Raw genomic sequence first — 23,427 nt, forward strand, 5'->3', positions numbered from 1 at the left:
TGAATTTCTTACATTTCACCCCTTCCCTTCTGGACCTCTGCTCATTTTGCTCCTACATACACGCGCTATAACCAATCACTTAATAACTACATAGATCAAAACAAGTACCTGGAGGGCAACGTTTGGGAATTAACTCATATTACTGTACCAGGGAACAACTGCATGTGAGTGCTGCCTGATGAGAATACTCTCATGTCCACAGCCGAATTTGCATACAATAGCACCTGACACTCTTATCTTATTGTATTCATGAATGAATCACCATTCAAGCCCTAGTACAATGTATAGGCAGACATGTGTTCCGGCAGTGGATGGTATATGTGGCTCATCAGTGCTGGAAAAACTATATTCTGCCCAAGCCTGTATGAGAAATGCAGTAGAAGTACTCTGCAATACAGAGTTGGGGACTTACTTTGATTGTCCAACCCCCTTTTCCCCATCCAGAGCTCTGGCTCAGAGTTAAGCTCATTGACCCTGCTGCAAATTCCTTTGCTTTATCTGCTTTTCGCAGGGTCAAATCCATATTTCATGTTTCCAAGTTAAACCGGCTCTGTATGACAGAGTTGCGGACCAATGCCAAGACCCTCCTACGTCTATTGTGGTTTATAAGCACCGTTTAGATTCACCAGATATATATAATTCTGCCTACACTGTTGGAAACTTAAGTTTTAGATCTCCTGGAACGGCTGTGTGATGGCTAGATTGAAGGGCTGTGTGATGGCTAATTATAAAGGCTTTGTGATGACTAGATGGAAGGGCTGTGTGATGGCTAGATGGAAGGTCTGTGTGATGGCTAGATGGAAGGACTGGGTGATGGCTAGTTGGAAGGGCTGTGTGATGACTAGATGGAAGGGCTGTGTGATGGCTAGATGAAAGGGCTGTGTGATGGCTAGTTGGAAGGGCTGTGTGATGGCTAGTTGGAAGGGCTGTGTGATGGCTAGATGTAAGGGCTGCGTAATGGCTTGATGGAAGTGCTGTGTGATGGCTAGATGGAAGGGCAGTGTGATAGCTAGATGGAAGGGCTGTGTGATGGCTAGACGGATGTGCTGTGTGATGGCTAGATGGAAGAGCTCTGTAATGGCTAGATGGAAGAGCTCTGTGATGGCTAGATGGAAGGGCTGTGCAATGGCTAGATGGAAGGGCTGTGTGATTGCTATATGGAAGGGCTTTGTGATGGCTAGGTGGAAGGGCTGTGCGATGGCTGATTGTTTCATGAAGCTTGTATCTTCAAGTGTGTGTGTTCAGGGAAATATTGTCATGGGCAGGCGATGTTGACCTGTCAGTTGTTTGGTTGCTAGCAGCAGTGCACCCGCCTTCCTGGGAAAGCGCCACTCTTCCGATGGTCCTATGCAGCTATTTAATGAGTTCTGAAGTGAGAGCCATTCAGTTTCTTGACATTCATTTTCTCCTTGGGCACTGAGATGGCCCTCCAGACAGATACCTAATTCTGTGCCCAGGACCTCACGCCTCCACCTTTGTTGGAATTAGATTTTCCAGATGCGTTCTGCCTGCACGATGGTGGTTGCGTTGATTGTGACAAAGGCTTACATGCATGTGTCTCTCAAGATGGCACTACTGAAACAAGAACTTCTTACCAGTCTGCAGAAGGTGTTATGGATTTCTAGGTTACAGAAAAGATGCCCAGGTATATTTGCCTTATATACATATTACACAGTAGGGCACAGTATCTCAACATGTTTCCCACCTTTCCTTTTGTCAAATGCCATGGCCCCCACATATTTTATTGGCGGTTTCAATTTCTATTTTTTTTTCATTATTTGTTTATAGTTGATAACTTTAACAAAAAGAACAAAACCAACGACAATTCACATTTACACATTTACGCATAATCCTACTTAATACTTTCTACCTAAAATTTCATTTCCAAAAATACAAATCATTTGTCCTCTAAGACATTCCAAAATCATTAACCTTTTATTCTATTTTACATAAAAAAATTAAAATGCTAAAACTCTTAACCTCAAAGACAATGATTAACTGTGTAGCATCCTTAACCATAACAGGTCTCTCAATACACAATCCTTATTTACAAATTCCCCAAAGTACCATATTCTACTGGACAGAGGTTCTGGACATTCAAGACATTTTTGGACATGTATTTTCCCAATCCATACCCCTGAGACACACCTATTTCCTCCAGTACATTTCCACATTCCTCCCTTAAGTTCTTAATATAAACCTCTGTATCATTCCTTCTGAGTTGTTGATAAAGAGTTCCCTCTCTTGAGATGTCGCACTTACACAGAAAGCATCATTTCTTCCATTTAATCAAATTTACAATAGATTGTAGCCCCACTTCATACCTTATTACCTCTAACGACACACATTTCGGCAGAAAATATAGCATAGATCTCCATATCTTACTTTCCACTGCTCTGTATTTCACTTCCAGGTTTTTAGGCCAGAATTCTAACCCATATAGTATGGATGGTAGCACTTTACTTTAATAAAACTCTCTACAGGGTGTAAGAGAGATGTTTCCAAATTTTCCATCTAGCTGCTTCATTTGATTTAGAATTCCACTTACTTTTGATTGCAGGTAATTTGAATAAAACGTTTTACCATACTTCGCCACTATGCTATATCCCAAAAATTGAAAGTTCTCTTTCAGTGCCAGGATACTATTTTCCCAATTCCAAGTGAATTTGCACTGCACCCTCTCATGCCCTTTCACTATCTTCATTATAACCATGTTGGCCGGATTGATTTTTAATTCCATTGCCAACATATAGTTCCCAAAGGCTTCTATTAGTCTCTGCAAACCCATCTGAGTGTCGTCTATTAAAAGAAAATCATTGGCATATGCTGCCCAGTTTACTTTAAGTCTGCCAATTTTTGTTGAAACGAGGGTGTTAATATCCAGCCCCCACCCCCAATGTCAGTGACGTACAGATTGTAGAGTTTGGGTCCCAGTATACACCCTTGTCTTATTTCCCTGTCCGTTTTACACTCTTTAGTTAATAGACCTTCAGAATTTAATATTATTTGAATTTGGAGTCATTATGTAAATAAATGACCATGGTCATTACACCTTTTGGGATTCTGAAATCATCCAATTTCTTCCATAGGATATTTCTATTTACTGAGTCAGGTCCATTGACACCACATATATTCAGGATTCACTAGATGTCCAGGCATGTTTCTGCAAACAACTCAGCAAAAGTCCCCCACAATCCGTACCAATACCTTTTCGGAACCCTATTTGTCTATAATCCATGATGTTGTTTTTTTCACTCCATTAATTTATCCTATCTAATACCAATGAGGCAAACATTTTAGAGTCTGCATCCATAATACACATTTTCTGTAGTTCGAGGGTAACAATCTAGACCCTTTCTTGAAGATCGGAACCATATAGGATCTCGTCCATGAATCGGGGATATTATGTGTATGCATAATATCTTGGAATCCAATGCATAATATCTTTTCCCACAGCCTGATGTATGTTTTAGCAGTTCATTTGTTAATTTGCTGGGCCCAGCTGCCCTTGATGGATTGGATTGCTTAATTTGTGCCTTAATTTGGTTCACAGACACTTCCAGATCTCATTCTAGTATGAGTTCATCATTGTAAGGACTTAATTCTTTGCTGTTAAAATTCTCTCTTATATATTGCATCCAAATGTCCTCTGAGATAGGATTGCTCAGGCACAGGGCATTTTTTCTTCAGATTTATTAATTATTTCCCAAAAGGCCCTCATTTTTTTTTCCCTTGGATGCTGTCTAACATCCTTTCCCCATCCGCCTGTAGCACTCTTGAGTGTTCGTACTTTAACACATTTTTAAACTTTTGTTTTAGGAGCCTTATTTCTATTTTGCCCGCTCCTTTTTCATTTGATCTCCATATTTTCCTTATCTCCCTTTGCAGAGCATTTTCCCTTTCTCTTATTTCTATTCACTTTCTTACCAGACCTTCGGACACGATTTCCTTTGGTGTTAAGGCTTAAGTTCCTTAAATTCTTGTCCCCCTCTTCCACATTCATTGTAACCACCCTCTTCTTATTCACAGATTCCCTGTGCCAATCTAATTCCAATAATAGCATGGCATGGTCGCTTACGCCTGATTCTTTGATGTTGTACTTCCTTATTTTCGAGAACATGTTGCCCGTTTTGAATATAAAGTCTATTTCTGTGCCCAGGTAGATTTATCATTATGGAGACACTTAAGACCACAATTTGTTGCCCAGTTTAGCCACACACACCTTCCATTTTATTTCTGTTCCCCTTGTTTACATGGCCATAGTCTACCATAAAACTCTCCATGCTTTATCTGAGTTACAACTTGCATTTAAATCCCATGCCAGAATTACTTACCCCTCTTTATATTGCAAGTACCAGTCCTCCAGTTTCTGATTTAATCTCTCTAACAGCTTGTCCAGGTTCATATCTGTTGTCCTGAATACATTTACTAGTAAGATAGCCTCCATTCTCTCCCCCCTCTTTCACTTGCCACCCTGTGCCCAGAATGATATTATTTATTCTCCATTCCTCACAATTTACTAGTCCATTCCCCATCTTTACTAATGTGGTAATACCTCCCTTTGGTCTTCCTAATGCTCCCTGGGTTGCATTTGTACTAACTGAGTCGTATCCGTGCCATGTCAGATTGGAAGTTGACCATGTCTCTTTAAGTAACACTACATCATTCCCGTTTAATTCTGCACATATTTTTCTGTTGGCTAGAAGATGTTTGTTCCCCCTGGAGTTCCAACTTAGAATCTTCCATACACCAGTAGGTCTAAAGGGGTTGACTCAAAGCTCTTAATTGAGCAATTGAGTCTTTTTATGCCTAGGCTAGCCATCTTAACTTTGGGTCTCTCGCTACATTCATTTTTTTCTGTACTTTCTTCTTGATTTCCTCTGTCTTTCTCTTTAAACTCTCTTTCTTCATTCTCCCTACCCTCTCTCACAAAACTCACTATATCATAGATCGAGACATCATATCCGTATTTGTGAAGACTTTCCGCTTCCTTCATTATAATATTTCTCACCAATGGAGAATATATTATTAATCTTACATAGTCATATCTCCACGGATGAATAAAATCTACTAATTGAATGTCCGATGAAGAATTTACCATAAGTTCTGGAATTGCATCAAAGAATTCCAGTATTCTCATCCTATTTAATAAGTATGGTCCTCCTTCATCAAACAGATACTGCGACATCAGGCCTGGTGCCTCTGGCTGCTTAGGTGTTCTTAATTGTGTTTTAGCCAGAGAGTCCCTTTCCTTCCACCCTCCTAAATTGTTCACGTTCCCCTCTTGTTCATTTCCCTCTTTCTCTGTATCTGGACTCACGTCCTTTTGATGACTACATCCATCTGCTAACTGTGATTTCCCCTCCTGTTCATTTCCAACATTTCCTTTCATCCCCTGGCTATTTCCCTGTTTTGTTTTCCTTAAGTATTTCCCTAACTATGGACCTCACATTTTCTTCAGTGCATGTCGGGACTCCCATGATCTCCTCCTCTTCAAAAGCAACTTCCTTTTTTTCTCCATTAGCCAAATGTGCTATGAGGTTTACTTCCCTTCCCCTAGATTCATTATTTTCTGAAACATTCTTTCCTCCATTATCTACATCCCAGACACTGTCTCCACTTGATCTTTGCGAAATATAATGTGGGCTTGGTAGCTTTCCCACTAACTGTCCAGGGTGATTAAATATATCAAACAATTGCACCCCTTCATCTTTCTTGTATTCTCCCCCTAACCCCTGCTTCTCTGTTTTTTGTCTGCTTCAATATATCCTTCAGTCTTCTCTCTGGGTTTGTATACTACGTCTGCTTTCCCCTTTCACTTCCAATATGTTTTTTTTTTAATAAAACCCCTCCTCATTGTTCTCATCCATCTCCTCTTCACCTTCCTCCTCCCTTATGGTCTGCTCTGCATTTAACACCCTTGTCCTATTCTGCAAAAACTTTTGCGAGGAGGCCTTTGTTTTTTTAAAGTCTGCTGCCTTTAACACCCTCCATTTGTTTCCCCTTCCCTTGCATTGTTGGAGACTACTACACATAGTGGCTCTTCCTCTATCACATCTTTCTCTTTTTCTTCTAATATTTCATCAGGAATCTCTAGCACATCCTCCTTCCCTTTTTTTCTCTCCATCTATTAACCCTACCACTCCTTTCTCTTTTTCTTCTCCTTTCCCAAGATTTTTCCCCTACAATGTCACCTTCCTGTGCAGTTTCCCCTCCTTTTTTTCTCTTTCAAAGCTTAGGATATCCTTAATCCCGTATTTTTTGTTATCCTGCTCTATTTTCGTCAGCCTTTCCAAAATGCTTTTCAACACTCGTGTTTCCAGTAATGTAAGCAAATTCAGTTTTCTATCCGATTTCCCACTACTTTCTTCTTACTCTTCTTCTTCAACTCCTTTCTCCCCTCCTACTCCAAATTCAATTGGTTTGACCATCTGTGCCATTTGTGTTATGACACCTTTTGAAAATATCGGCATGTCAGGCATAGGGCTCTTGTGTTCTGTTCCTTTCCCACCTCTTCACCCCCTTTCTCATATCTGCTCAGTGAAGAACCCACCCCCTCCCCCTCTTCTTCGTATGTCCTGTGAATGTCCTGGATCCGAGTCACATCCTTCCCTATTCCCACCCTCTATCTCCTCTATCACCTTGATCATTTCAACATCCGAACCTGGTAGGAATCCCTCGTATTCAACCTCCTCTTATACATTCACTATTTCTTTAATAGGGGATTGTGGCAGAGGCATAGCTAGAGCCAGGCTAATGTACTCCTCCTAGTTGTAAAACTCAAAGGGCCCAACAATGTATCCTTCCTATTACATATCTTTTTTTCCTCATACCTTAAATTGAGGTTTCCCTCCCTCCACTAGGTATACACTTTATAGATAGACACCAGTAAGAACTCACTGCTGTTCACATTCACCTTTCAACAACAGCATTTTTTGCAAAGAATTAATGTGCCTTTCCACACTCCTCATCCCATTTACACACACCTCATGTTCTTGTCAGCCTCATTTAAATTATAACGTACCATTCCTGTGTAATCCCAATACATCTGATTATCCGCTCCACTGTGTGTTTTATTTTGTCAATTATTATCAGCTCAGACTCAATAACTCAGAAGGCTGTATTTTGTTCTGTTTAGCCGTGTACACACCAAATTTCAGTTTACATTATTTTCGTGCTCAGTACTTCAAATGTATATACCTATCTGATCCATTTCATTCCATTAGCTCCTTTTCTCAGTTTGTTGCTTAGCATACCAGAGTCATATAACAGCAAAACCGAACCTTTCGGTGGGAGACGACCAACTAAGGTTTCACAGTGGTTTCACAAACCTTGCTATACTCTAGTTCTGCTCGCCCGTTTCACATTATTCCCAAAGAGCACCAGCAAATAATCAGACCTCTCGTTATCATATGCAGGCTATCGTGGACAGTTAATACACCTTTACTTGTTGTTTTTTTTCCCGACCTCAGAATTCACTGCTGCAGTTGTGTGCTGTGTGCAGTGTGCAGTATGCATAGAGTTGTAACAAGCAAAAGTTATAATTTTTTTTTTGGTATATCAATTTTGGTTGCCTGGCGCCAAAACCTAGGAAAAGTGTTTCAAACCCGTGGAAGTAAGGAGTTACCCCTACTCGTTATAGTATTTCTGTCACATGTAGTTTCCACACATGGGCTGTGCCATTATAGTAATAGAACACTTATACAGCAAGAATTGAGTATAATAGTTGAATTGGTAGTTTATTTATGTGGTAGCCTTTATAAGAGACACGTGTTTCGGCACATACTGTGCCTTTTTCAATCAGGGCTATTAACAAATAATATTTGTAAATAGAAAACAACATATTATATAGCGATATACACAAAAAAAGCAAGATGTACAAAAGTTGCAAATAGATGCACGACAGATATGGTCACCCAACATTAAGTTTCACTGAGAAAATCAAATATTTTTTTTTTTTTATTTTTTATTGGTTTAAATTCAAACCTTTAAAATGTTTTGCAACACATATGAAAATTTTAAAAATTACATTGGCTATTTCAAGTCTCTCCCAAGTGACCTCTTCTTTATAGTTTCCTGATCAAGCGTTACTTCACTTTTCTTAAATGCCTGGTATACAGTGGGAATGGTGCCGACCTTTAATCACTCATTATTGTCTTTTAGTCTCTCTTCTATCACTGCCAGGAAGGAGGTCAAAGGTATAATTAATTTCATATCTTGCCCGTTCCACATGGTCTGCCACCACTCGTCCGCGCCTGCTGATAAGTTATTATCATTCCATCGTCCCAGGTGAATTGATCTTACGTCTTTCAAGGCAGCGCAGAACAAGACTAGATGTTTAAGAGATTCTAGCTCGATTTTGCACAACCGACAGGTTGGGGTCATATGTGTATTACACGCCCAATGACCAATTCTGTCTTTAGTTTTCATTGCATTTAATCTAAAGAGCATAAATGATCTTCTTGCTTTTGGATTAGGAAAACGGGTTAGATATTTTTGGAGGATGTCGTATCCTCTTGCTTCAGCGGGGCAATCTTTCATCGCTTTGACAGATATGGTCACCCAACATTAAGTTTCACTGAGAAAATCAAATATTAAAGGCACCATTAGTAATCAGAAAAAATAAAAAGAAAACATTCATGGCATATTAGGTTTAATATGGTTTGACCGCAGAGAATAAGGAAAGGGGTGAAGGGCAGATGTGACGGTAATGGAAAAAATGAAAAAATGAAAAAAAGAAAAAAGAGAAAGAGAGTGGGAGCATATAATTAGTACGTATTGCTGGTTACATTGGTTGTATATTTTTGTTGAAGTCCACATTAGTATATCAATAGAGAGAACAAAGTGCCTTACCAGTAATTTCTTGTTGTTTATAGTTCGTATGGTCTTATATATGGTTATGTTCAGTGCTTAGTTAGAGTCCTGGGTTAAATCCGTCCTGTAAAATATATACAGTACTATTGTTTAGAAGAATAGTAGCTATTAGAAAAAAGACTTTAATGCTCCATTGTCCTTTCAATTTATACTACCCTAAATTCACCCGCTCAAAAGCACACTATTCCCCGCCAAGAGTATACAAAAATTGTATTCTATTCAACTATTGATTAGTCCGGGTTCTGGTATATTTTATTGTTCTTAAATACTTCATACCCTGTAATTATACAAGAACACGTTGAGTTTAAAAATACGGCTCACCACGGAGAGACTATTGAGACAGTAGTCATATGTGTGCATAAACTGCAAACCCGTATCAATGAGCTCTCTTACTATTCTTAATTGAAAACAAGCAAGATACGAGTCTTCAACTCAAAAATGTGTGGGTCGCTCAATTACAGAGCAGGGACCACTTGAGTCCGCTAATTGAGTTTGCGCTTACCTGACCAGCATTAAGAGTGGTCCCCGCGCGTCGGCCAGGTCCCAAAGAACTCCTTATGTTATTTTCGGTCTCCTGTTTATTGTTGTGTTCAGAGTTACGTTATTCCTACCTTGGTTTTGATTCTCACGTTCCCTGTCATTTGTGGCAGCCATATTTTGGGAAAGGTGACCGCCTCAATGTAATAGCACTATGCATCAGTACCAGTAGTTCACCAATTGTTATTACATATTTATACGTTTTACTGTGTAGAGATGGCGTTTAAGGGCCTAACACATAATTGTGCTCTAACATGTTGAAAACTCAAACTGGAATTATTTGCAAAAGCTAAGTGCGCAATTCTGAGTTTTAATTTTAATTTTGATCATACACTATTACACTAAAGTTCGAGTATCATTACTTCAAATGCATCACACTAAGTGGTGATTCGTCATTGGACATTCCCTAATAATACTTTATAAAAAATGGGGAAAGTATCTCAGAAGTGTCTAATTAAAGGAACAGCCCAACGTCTGTTGATTCTCTCGTCCCATTACTTCCAGTGTGATTAAATTAGAAGGACCGGGCTGAGGTGTATTGTAGGGTGCACTCAGTGTTCCTAATTCAGTGGGGCTATTAGGTGCAGTATCATGTGCCATGAGATTTTATGAAAGTGTAGTTAGATATACAAAAGTACAATATATATATATATATATATATATATATATATATATATATATATATATATATATATATAGTGCATTTTTAAGATTTGAGATTATTTTTGTCAAGTATTGTGTGCAGGTCATATACATTCCACTATACTGCTGAGCCAAATATATTCTACAAATACTACATTCCCTTGTAACATGAACATTTGGTGATCTGGCACAAAAAACAAAAAGAATACACATTCCACTATACGGTTTAGCCAACTATATTCTACAAATACTCAATTCCCTTGTAACATGAACAATTGGTGATCTTGACACAAAAAAGAGACCTCAGGCTATCATGGCCCATCTTATCTCATAAAAATACAGCCATCGCTCTGTCTGTATTAAATCCGACCTCTACAGATCTACACCTGCAGATAGGTTTTGCTTCTTCTTGCCTCAGGAGTATCTGTTGGTTTCCCCCTCGTCGGCCTAGGACAACTTTCCTGAGTCCCACAAATTGAATGTCTTTTTTGTCATTCATCTGTTGATATTTCTGCCAATGCTGTGCCAGAGGTAAAGAAACATCTTGGCTTCCTATTGAGGATAAATGTTTGCGTATGCGAGTCCTAGGTTCACGAATTGTGCTTCCTATATATATATATATTTTGGAGCAGATACATATTATAGCATATATGACAAATTTTCATTTGCAATTGATATCTCCTTGAATCTTAATTGAAGTTCCATGTTTATCTGTTAATCTGTTTGTTTGTTCATGTGCGTGTTTGCACATGGTACATGTACCACACTTTCTAAAGCCAATTCTAGATGTTTGTAACCATGTGCTGACAACAGGTTTGTCTTATTCTGGTAGTAAGGATGGACTCATGTTCATTTTGAGAGTTTTGGCTCTTCTATAAATTATATTGGGGTAGTCATCTATGAATTTCACAATATACTCGTCCAATTTAAGTAAATACCAGTTCTTTCTGAGAATTTTTCTCAGTACTTGATTGTTACTGCAAAAGGTGGTGATGAATTTCACCTTGTCTTGGTTGATCCTCACATCTCGTTTTTTATGGGTTAAAGTCTGCTCTCTAGTCCTTCCTTTGGCTTGGTCACACGCTGTTTTGATACATCTTGTGGTGTACCCTCTTTCTCTGAATCTGGAGAACAATAGGTTACATTCACTCTCAAAAAGCCTTTGGTTCGCACAGTTCCTTCGTGCCCTAATAAATTCTCCTTTAGGGATATTGCATTTGACCGGGTCATGATGACAGCTGGTGGAAAAAAGGGTTGAGTTTACCTCAGTTTCTTTACGTTATGTATGTGTCATCAGGAGTCCTTCTTCTAGGTAAATTGTAAGGAATAAAAATTGATATTTGTGCTACTCTTTGTTCCAATAAATTCAATACCAAAGTCGCTTCGATTTGCTCTTTCCATAAAGTTCTCCAGTTCATTTGTAGTTCCGTTCCAAATTAGAATAACATCGTCTATGTATTGGGCCCACAGAATTATGTTATTTGTGTAGGCCCGATCAGTAAAGATATGAAGATCTTCATACATGCCCATGAAGAGGTTGGCTAGAGCTTGGGCATATTTCACGCCCATTGCCACCCCTCTTCTTTGTTTGTAAAACATGTTGTTAAACATGAATACATTGTGTTCAAGTGTGGCCAGAAGTATTTCTTTCATCATGCACACAAAATGATAGTGGGATACAGACTCCTCTTTGAAAACATTCTATGATCCTGAATGCCAATTTATGACTGTATCCGTTGTATCTTTCAAGTATGCTTTGACTTTAGGTACTCTAGGTCTCAGGACATTGTCAATGTAGTCAGAGATTTTTTCCTGTTCCCCATCCAATACCACTTATAACAATACTGCTAATAAAATTCCACTTACCAATTCAAGACCTTACTATACCGGAGGTTCTCCCCCATCAGCCACCAGCCACCAGCTGCCCAGGCGAACAGACAAACAGGCACTTTTGGGCACTTCTTGGTGTGTGGGGGCAGGTGCACGTGCCTGTGCCTTCTTAAGGGATTCTGGGGCTGGTGAGGGTGTTGTGGGGCTCACCCCGGATCGCCGGAGCGGACCACGTGGCTGGGGTCACCCAGCACACAGCATCCCCGGCTCTGGGGGCACCCAGGATGGGGTTGCACCATTCAGCCATGGTCACATGGCTAAACCAGTTGGAGGGCGGCGTTGCCCAGCATGGGCACCGACCTCATGCAGGGCCCCGTCTGTGGGCCTACTGCACACGGTGCTGCACCAGCAGGGTGCACCAAGGAATGATACCGGAGTCAGGTTTGCATCGACTGACCACCCGGAAGTGGCTTGTTCTTTTTATTAACTGGATCACATGGTTCCCCCATGTGACCAGGACAACAACTCTGGGAGATACCATGTCTCCCAACAGGGGTGACATGCAACACTCCTCCTTTTTCATAACAACAAAATAAATGGAACACCACAACATAATACACATACTAACACTACACACCATGAATCCGACATGCACCCTTTATTAACCTGGGTGAGTGGGTCCAATATCACTGAATGGCACCAATGAGGGCCCCTGGCACCACATAAAGCATTCCCCATATCCGGACATTCCCCGCTTTACATTGCCCACTGACTGGGCCATTTTAAACAAGTCCAAGTCTGCCGGCTCCCAGCCTTCATGGGGATGTCTACGGTGTCCATCTTGCACCCCGTGGAGTTTCTGGAATCCAGTCTGCATCCTCACCAATGGTCATTTAGGACAGTCACACCCCAGTCCCAGAGGCCGGCAAGCTCCACCTGGGGAGGCCCAGGGGCCACATCGGCCAGGTCCACAATCTGGTGGGGGCACCTGTGATGTGGTACGGGTGACAGGGCAGTCGGTCTCTCATTACACTGTAGGGCTGCCAGCATGATGATACTGGTGCAGTGATACTAACATGGCCATCTTCTTTGTTGTTGTACGGCCACAGGGCATTATGCCTTCCCTCTCCAGGGTATCCCCACCTGGCCTTGATAACATGGGGCTGTGTCGCCATTTGCTGTTTGAAGTGAAGAGTGGGCCACCACACGCCATGACAGCTGTGTGCCACGCTTTGTTCATCACAGGGTGCACGGGCTTCCCATTGTTTCTCTTCCACTGCTGTGGCCCTCCATGCTGTCCCCCTGTGAAGCCATGCCTGTTGCGGGCCACTGGAGGAATACAGGGCTTGTTGGGGCACCCGCACCTCCCTGCTCTGCTTCAGGCAGACACATGTCCGTGGCACCGCCGTGGCCCGGTGGCCCTGTGGAGGCACCATCATCTGACTGCGGGCCGAGGCACCCCAGCCCAGCCCACTCCCCTGTCAGCCGGCTGCGACATTACGCCATGCGGCCGACACGGGCTGGACCACCAGGCCCTGACCACAATCTTTGGGGTCGTTCCCGTCAAAGTTCCAAATTTCTTTCAGGCACCAGGCCGCCAGTAATCTGGAAGGCATGGATGCAGTGACTCCTTTCAGGGCCCAGAGCCTCACGTTGTGGCCAGTCCCGTATTGGTTTGTTTCAGAACTGCAGGCCTGAGTGTTAATAGGCCACACCACCTTAACTGTTTTGCTTTGCGGGGTCCACCGCGGGCCTTCGGTGCCCTTCCTGTCATGGGGAAGACAGGGTACACTGGCTACTGGGGCTCCTCAAGTCAACTTTCCATGTCTTGGGGCTGAAACACCCCCAGCCACACATGATGGATGCTGGTGGGCTAGCAAGAACATCCAGTTTGGCTTCCATCTCTTTTTTTTTTCTCACCGCCACGGGCCCAGTTGTCTTATTCCACGGCCACCGCCTTAGTTCTTTCTCGGGCCGCTACGGGCCTCTTTTATCAAACGCTCCGGTACGGAACATAAGCTCTTTTCTCCCTGCACATGTGCGAGCAGGTACGGGACACCCCGGCCGCATCACCCGCTCTCACTGCTGCGACCCGCGTATCCGGGCACACCCCTCCATGTCGGGGCATCTCGACAACAGCTGTCTCTTTTTTCTTCTTGGGCCCAGGTGGTGATGGGCCCACCTCCTATGTGGGGTCCTTTGTCCTCACTCCGTGGGCGCCCAGGGCCCGCCCGCAGCCACTCCCTCCGGGAGAGGCCATCTGGCCCCAGCGCTCCTGCAAGACCTTTCCTCATGGCGGCCGATGCCGGGAGAGATTGGGGGCTGCCTCAGTTGTTCGGCAGCCCCTGCACCTCTACCTTACTGTGGCAGATGCCGCTTGTGATTGGGGCCACCTCAGCTGTTCGGCAGACCCCTTGGCACCATGTTTCCATTGTCCACTCCTCGGAGCAAGCTCTTTCCGGGGTGCCGGGCTCGTGGCACTGCGGCCACGTCCCCTTTCGGTGTGGCCAAGGCTGCTACTCCTGCACAACCTCCTCCACCTTCCAACCTGCAGGCGGTCCGTGCCCATGAGCTGCACGGGCCCGGGGCCACCCGCGGACTAGCCGACTCCGTCACCGCACACACGGGCTATCCGCAGCCCACAAGCTCCAGCTCACGGGTCCGGACCAGCCCTCGTGGCCATTGTTGTGGGGCCCACCTCGGCTCACCAGGGGGGCCTCAGCCAGTGTTGGGAACACCCGACACGGATTGCCAGTGCTGCAATCATGCAGCAAACAAAGGAGCAGGGAGCACCCTGCTCGCCCCGGATCGCCGGAGTGGACCTCAAGCTGGGGTCACCCAGCGCACAGCAGCCCCGGTTCTGGGGACACCCAGGACGGTGTTGCACCATTCAGCCATGGTCACATGGCTAGACCAGTTGGAGGACAGCGTTGCCAAATAGGGGCGCCGACCTCGTGCAGGGCCCCGTCCGTGGGCCTACTGCACGCGGTGCTGCACAAGCAGGGTGCACCAAGGAATGACAACAGAGTCAGGATTGCATTGACTGACGTACCGGAAGCGGCTCATTCTTTTTATTAACTGGGTCACATGGCTCCCCCATGTGACCAGGACAACAACCCTGGGAGATACCATGTCTCCCAACAGGGTTAACATGCAACAGGCGGGGTTTACCTACGTAGACAGAAACAAACCTTAAATCTGAATATTTAGGTACAAAACATGTTTTTTAGTGCATCATTATAGTCTCTCCATAGTCTCTGAGCTGTATGAGTACTCTCACCATGAAAATTAAGACTGTTTGAAATGAACTTGCAGCGAGTGTCCACGGCAGCACGTCTTCCTTCAGGCAGCCTCCCAGGCACAAACAGCCACTTTTGGGCACTTCTTGGTGCGTGCACGCAGGTGCTCACGCCTGTGGCTTCTTAAGGGATTCTGGGGCTGGTTGGCGGGGTTTAACATGTAAATTAAGACAGTTTGAAATGAACTTGCAGCAAGTGTCCACGGCAGCACGTCTTCCCTCAGGCAGCCTCCCAGGCACAAACAGGAACTTTTGGGCACTTCTATTTTGTTTCCTCCTGAACCTCTTTGCATCATAAGGTCATGTTGAATTCTAGTTTGGTCATTCCTTGTGCCTATATTATTGTATGCACCCGCACTAGGACACCTAACACATTAAAAGATTTATTACTACTGGACTTTCCGCTCCGGGTGCTCTTTCCTTAAAAATAATTCTACGGTGTTGTCATCTTTTAAGGTGTCAGGGTATCAGAAGGGACGGGCAAACCATATCTAAAGTCAGAGATAAATGTCAATACAGTGCCTCCCACCCACCTATATATGGACACTCTCGGGGAAAAGCAGACTTTAGTCAAGGTGATTACCTCACAAAACTGCTTTTTATTTATTTATTGTTTATTTATATAGTGCTAATAGACACAGAGTGCTTCAAGGCGCTTCAAGGCGGAAAGGTAACGAGGGAATACAGTAATCATTCTTAGGCCTTCCGAATGAACTAAACAGAAAACAGGATAGAGAAAACGGGCATACTAGGCCTGACAACATTTTTCCTAGTGCAAGTGCATGAAGTGGTACAGTTGAGACCAAGGTTGAGAGGGGGTGATGGAAAGCGGTGTGGGGGGGACAGGACAAACAAACTAATTGGTCCTGGTGCATTTAGGTCATGCATACATTCAGATGGAGATGCGACACAGGGGGGAGGGGGAGAAAGAGTCTGGTCCTGTAGGGCCCTAGGTTAAGTGCTTTGACAATAAACTGACACTAGTGTAACACGTGACAGAGATGAAATGATTTGAAAAAAATGTCTTAAACTGTGCCATGTCTCTCTGCCGGCCTTGATGTCTTTATCGTGTTTTAAGATTGTTATTGGTTTATGCTGTACTGTGTATTTTACTCTTTATATGATTGTTTATTGTATTTTAATTGTGAACTGGCCCTCATTACAACACCGGCGCTAAACCATGGCGCAATTAGCACCATGGTTGGTGCCGGTGTTGTAACGGGTCTGCCATGGTTCAATGGGCAATTACCACCCCATTCCAAGGTTGGCGGGCGGTAATTCCCCATTGAACCATGGCCCTTCCCCATTCCCATTTTCGCCCCATAGGGCTCTATGGGAATGGGGAATGCGCTAAGTACGGTACCGCAAATTGGGGTACCGTTCTTAGCACCAAGGTCCCTTTGCGGGTCCCTACTTTAACGGCTGGTGTAGACAAGCCGTTAAGGTCGAGTCCCGCAAAGGGACCTCGTAATCAGGCGCTAATGGGTTAACGGCGCTGCAGCCTTTTACGGCGCCATCAGCGCCAGGGTCGTAATGAGGCCCAATGCTTTTATCTTTTGTATTTTGCTGTCACGAAAAGCCTAATTCGCCAAAAATGTAAATAAAATCAATCAATCAGTCACTGAGCTGGCATGTAGGACAAGTAACCATGTGAAAAATTGCAGCCGCCGAAGGAACAAAGGGTCATGCCATAAGCCTCGAAAATTGCATTTGGTCTTGGAATGGTGTCTCAATGACACAAAGAAAGGTATGGATTAAAAAACAAAACATAGGGATGTTGAGCCCTTACTTGCTGCCCACATTGACCTCTGACTCTGATACCCTCCACCGATTCCCTATACAGCCGACCTCTGCAATGGTGTCAAGCCGGAGGAAGCTGCCACAATACAAGTGGTCATGGAGAAACATGCTAGGGCGATACAAAATACCTTAAAGGATAGCTAAAAAAATATGCTGCCTCTGTGCCAGAAAGTACCATCCTTCAGTCTAGAATTGCAACTTTGAGGCAATACGTTGATAAGGAATTACTTTGCAAGGTTCATGAAGGCTGTTCAAAATGTCAATGATGGCTTTACATTGTGTAATTTGAATGTATTTTAATCTCAGCTGCAAAGAGGTGGGCGATAGGGTCAAGTGGTGTTTAACCCGTGGAAGCTAAACTTTCTTTTCTGAGTATTGCTTGTGATACAATTGGATTCTGAAACTGAAAATCTCAGCTTTAAACACTGGAAGCAATGAATCAAACATAATGAGACTGACATGTCACTGAAGAAAACATAATGAAGCTTCGGCAAAAATACTCTTGGTTCCGCGCCACTGCATCGCTATGACGGAGTTTTTGGAAATGTATCGCTTTGTTGTTGCAGACTTCTTTTACAGATGAATAACTCCACCCTTCCAATGCAGGCTCTCCTGCCTTTATCTTGCTGTACCTCCTGCTGGAGAGGCGTGCCAGCAGACTGCAGAAAAGGGAGGCTATGTGAATGCGTGAGCCACAAGTTAACGAGTAAAATATAAACTTACGATTTAGAGCGAATGCGTGTGCACATGCACGCGCTTCTGTTGGTTTTATGTTTCATGTTACCATGTGCATTCCCAACATCTCACATTTCAGACAGTAATGTTTAAAAAAATTGAACAAATGTATTTTCCCCATTGATTTCCTGTTTAGTGAGAGCACTCTACTTTCCGTGTGAATTTAGCTGGAAACTTTGTTTGCAGGACCTAGATAATAAAAGCAGGAGTATTATATTTATGTTTTTTTGCATTTTGTTTCTTTGGTTTGCACGTTCTATTTTGGGAAAATCCTGAGTTCATGTGTTTTCTTTTTTTTTTCTTTTTTTTTAACAGACTATGGAGGACTTAAGTGTTTTGATCAGGGGAGAACTGGCAACATTTGGCCTGGGGGGCGTTTACTTTTCTGGCCCAAAGTGCATCAAGCTCACAGTGCAACAGCCTCAACTTCTAGAACAAGTAAACTCAATGCAACCTCTCCCATACATTCTCAATATATATAGTAGACATTATTGACTTTCTTCTACTTACCAAACAGTAAATATTTCAGGAGTGTTTACGGTGTTTGCCATGTTTCCAGTTGTGTCCGTGGTGATCGTCTGCGTTTCTCCAATTGATGGAGCAGTGGCTGTAGAGTGTTTCCTGTGTCCCCTGGGTCTTTGGCTCTCTGGGCTTCCTAGGTGGCTCTGGGCCTTGGGCCTTGGTACCCACTGACAGCTAACAACTGCGGACTACGGCCTCGGATACATACTACATGGTGAAAGGTGTTAAAAACGTTGTTTATCTATAGCCACTGAATTTGCATTTCAGCTTGGAAGGAAACAACAGTCCCATGCCACTCCTGATTGCTGAACATTGAAGAGTAAATAGCATTGGCGGGTGTGGGCAGAAACTGAGTACCAACCATAGGACACTGAGCATAATATAATATACTTGGTTAGTTAAAAGGGGCAGGACAAGAGAAGGGGAAATAATGAAAAGCGTAAGGAAAGTTGCATGCCCAAGATCAAGGCAACAAACTCGCTCAATGGAAGAAGCGACCTATCCCTCCATTGAAAATTCCATAATACTTCCCTACCAAAAAATTGACGATATTGGTAAATGCATCTACCGCCACCCCCACCCCATTTGGAGGAGCAGCCCATGGTTAATCTTGCCATGAGAGATGCAAATATATGGATAGGTGATTCAACAAGTGGTATGGAGTGTGGAGGATTAATAAAAGCAATGACGGCAAAAAAGAACTGTCAGCAATGATGGAACCTCTGATGCCCATACCAACAAGCAACTCAACACCTGCACTACATATATTTCAAAAAGATCTTTTCTCTCCCTCAGCTTTGATGTTCCAAACTCAAGGTTAAATGCAAATGAGCTGACAGATGTGAAAATATTAGAAGAAACATTAGAGACGAATCTCTCACCAATGTACGCACACATTCCCTTGAACCCAGCCAAAGTGGAGATAATTGGCAATATAGAGTAGCTGAGAATAAACCAACTAAACCAAAGGAGTCACGAAAACAAGATCAACATTTGGCGGGTGTGACGCAAGACACTAGAATAAATAAAATGGGCCAAAAAGATCAATCAAGGCCCCCAAAGGAGCAACACGAATGATGAGCAGGGGCAAACAAATGACACCCCTTGCATTTTGGCCGCCGGGCTAGCAAGAGATATTGCCGAGATTATAAAGGAGCTGGACAATAAGGCAAGAGAACGTAATGTTGACTTGATTAGTGAGTTTTCAAAAAAGCTTTATTCACAAAGTGAGTCTGTTCTGATACATTTGTCATATGCTAATGTGCTCAAAGGAGAACAAAGCCTGAATTCTGGCAAAGTAAGTGAAAAGACAGGGAAGTGGAGGAATCACTTAACACAATCAAGTTTGATATCTTTCTCCACTGACCTGCTGCCACTCATTGATTTCAGAGGTAACGTCTACATCAGAGGAGGATCTGTTCTCACCATGAACACTTCAAGGCCCGAATCTTTTTTCAAGCTCAATAACTTACAATACTTAGGCCACGGCCATGACAGCAGTAACCACAGCCTTTAACCCTTTCATGAAACTTCATGAAAAAGTAAATGAGTCCTTTAAAGATCAAGCAACACTTTTAGTGAAGATTCATGCTACATTGATCTATCTGGAATTCTTTATAACATCTCTGCAATCCAGGGTAGAAAAAGAGGCGGCAACCCTTGTCTTATGTAGAAAGGAAACTCCAAGTGAGGATATAAGAGAGACTTTAAAGGAGTTTTTTGAACTCTCCAAGGAGAACAGGGAGTGAAGTGAAAAAGCACCAAGAATGATTATATCAGTCTGCAATGAGAACAGTCTCCAACAGTAAGCATTGGATGTACTGGGTGTCAAGCAGGGAGGAGCTGAGGAAGAGAAGCTGACACACGGAACTGAACTGAAGATTAATGTGGGGCAACTTCAGCCCAATTCTGAGAACTCAACAGAACTGAACCGGATCAAATGGTAATAATCCTAATTTGGACAAGGTCCTCCTTGACTCAGGGCTAAAGAGAAGGGAGAACATTGAAGTTCAATTACCACAGGAAAGTGGCTTAAACGGAAACATTGGAAAGTCAGATAAAGATCAAGAAACATCATTCCCAATATTTCAAAGGGGGAACAAGGAAGTTTGGGAATACGGAGCGAAGTGAGATGCCGGAATCTCAAAGAATCTCAGAAATATAGAAAATCAAATGATGCAAAAAACGTCTTTCATAAATTGTTGTCTCCATCAACTAACCATAAAATACAGCTCTCACTATCATATGAAAGAATTGACTGCTTGGATTTGTCAGTGTACTCCTTGGAAAAGGAGGAATATGGGGAGAGTACAAACAATAGTGCCTGTATAACTCAACCACGGCATACAACATCAAAGGATCTAGGCGTTGCCAACCAAGTGAGGATACAAACTAAAACTAACCTTGAAAACCCTCAGGAGGATAGTACATTGGATGAATCAAAATAAGTTCTGAATATAGGAAGTGTATACATTTTATTTTCATTGAGAATTCCAATGCAAAAAAGGAAGGCAACAAAAATCACCTTACTGAAACACAAAAAAATGCTTTCCGATCCTTGGCAGACAAACACTGGTTAGCCGATTTGAAATTCCATTCAGCAAATCAAAACAAAGGCACCCATTCAAACAATGGGGATAACCTCGACACAAGAGGGCAACTGCTGTAAGGAACTGGAAAGGCAAGAGCCAAAAAAACAGAAATATCAGTGGGGGCAAGAGAAAAAGGAGCCGTGGACCTTCTCTTCATTTAGAGCGCATCTTACGAGCTAAAGATGGTCTGGTATTAAATCGAGCAAACGTCATGAGACTGCTCCATCTATTGTCACTACTAAGATCTGTCACCACAGGGTAATAAAGATCCTTGAATTCCCTACAGAAAGTATACTGGACAAGGTCTTTTTACACCTGACCTCAATGACGATCAAAATCTTCCTATTAGAGGCAGCCCATTTTTTGCTTCCCCTAGGTTTTGTACTAGCAGCCCCTTGGGTGGAGGCTAACATGTAGGCTACCCCTTGCGTGAGGATGAATAACCCTGAGAATGAAAGAGATTCTGATAAACCAGTCCATAAGGAACTATTAAGAGGAGTTCACAATAAGAGGTTTGGGAGTGAATGCACTTCAAAAAATAAAGATGATACGACCAGCAAAATGAAGACCAGAATAAAAGTTACATTTCACTGTCAACAGGATTCATCCCAAAGAAGTATAGTAGACCTGGACAATCGGACCATAGATTGGCAACATTATCAGAAACAAGTACAACCCTTGACATATTCCATTTAAACTAAGAACAAGTAACAATGAAACGGACAGAAAAGAGAGGAATGGACTATTGGCTCGTGGAACACCCAGGATTTTAAAATTTGTTTGGGAATGGTAGTCTGCGGAAAGAAGTGTTTGATATATTATGTCTTCAGGAAAGTTTACTGCGATCCATTCTGTCGGCAGAGGGATATATCAGTTTTTAAAACCCGGCATACATGGGTCATAGAGGTAGGCCTTTCTCGGGCCTGTTGACATTAGTAAAGATGGAGGAGGGCTTGATATTGCTGGAGAAAGGAAACCCACACCCGTTTGTGCAATACCTGAGGTTACAAAAGTATACACTGAATTCTAAACATAATTCTATAATGCTGACCATACATGTGCATTGGAACACATTGGCTATCAATGCAGATAGCTTCATTCACTCAGTTACAGATATTATAGACGGGTCTCTGTCAGGTATGATGGTATTGTAATTATGCTATGTGGGGATTTGAACATCTCATATGATGCATTGATGACAGTGAGTAAACGCATTGGGAAGAGATCTTTACCCAAAGAATGTAAACATATTAGAAAGTGGATAACTGCCATGCATGTTTGAGATCTTCAACTGCTCAATGTACAAACGGTGGGCAATATAACATCAGCCCCAACTTGGATGAATGGTACATACTCAAGAGTCATGGATTACATATATGCATCCACCATGCTAGTAAACCAAGTAAAATCAATGAAAGTGGCAAAGTGACCCAACAGTGACCCTGCATTAAAAACAGCTAAATGGGGGTGGGATTAAAACAAAGGTTAGATAACTGGGTTTTTCCACCAGAGGTTACACAAGGCATAAATCGCCTATGGATATATGCAGAGGCAATATTTTTCTTCACTAAGGAGTTTAGAGAAAACATGAGAGAGGGCATCATGGAAGTCAACTATGCCTGCCTATTGTTGGAGTTTGGCACAAAATCAATCAAAAAGACAAGGCCAAATTTCTACCACCAGCATGTTTTTGAGCATGCAATTAATTTAGAGGGGAAAAAAAACCTCAGACGAGATCTTAGGGTGATCAATAAAATGGTGGGGAACAGAGAAGCTTGATGGTGAGTAAAAGAAAACAGAAATATAAAAACTGGCTCTTGGTATATAGAGCTCAGACAGTGGTATTGGTTAATAAGGTAGCTGAGCAAGATTGGGAAGCTTTTCATGGAGATCTCTTTGGCCGAGATAAGCTCAACTCAGATCAAATCATTGAGGAGAGTGACAGGCGTTGGGAGACCCCATTTGACTGGGAGGCCTTGGTGCGAATAAATAAAAAGACAAAATCGGCAAGTGCACCAGGCTCTGATGGGCTAACCAATAACACCATAAAAAACAAACTTGAAAAATGGCTGCCCTTTGTGATGGACCTATTTGGCTGGATAAACAAAATGTGCAGAATTCCCAATACCTGGAAAGCCTCCATAGTGGTACCAATATTTAAAAAGGTGATAGGTTGGATCCTTCCAACTACCAACCTATCACCCTCTTGGACACTCTAGGCAAGCTGTATGCCTCTCGGATCCTCAGTCATTTGCAAAACTGGATAGAGCTAACAGAGAGAAAGGACCTGCAAAAAACAGGGTTTGTAAAGGGAGTGAGGACAGACCTCAAATTATTTGCACTGAATCTGACAAAAGAACATACACAATTGCATTTAGACTTCATGGAGTTGAGAATGGCGTTGACGGCATGCATAGAAAAATGCTATGGTCAAAGCTGAGAGGTTGAGGCTGTCCAATGCATTTGATCTCGTCTATGAGGGTATTAGACACCTCTAACAAGGTCTGTATTAGAAGCTCAGGACAGACTGACTAGAGATATTCAAACATACAATGGCTTAAAACAGGGCTGCCCACTTGCCCCAACCTTGTTTAAACT

Source organism: Ambystoma mexicanum, chromosome 6p, assembly GCF_040938575.1.
Source record: "Ambystoma mexicanum isolate Mex_15411 chromosome 6p, UKY_AmexF1_1, whole genome shotgun sequence".
In the NCBI taxonomy this organism is placed as follows: domain Eukaryota; kingdom Metazoa; phylum Chordata; class Amphibia; order Caudata; family Ambystomatidae; genus Ambystoma; species Ambystoma mexicanum.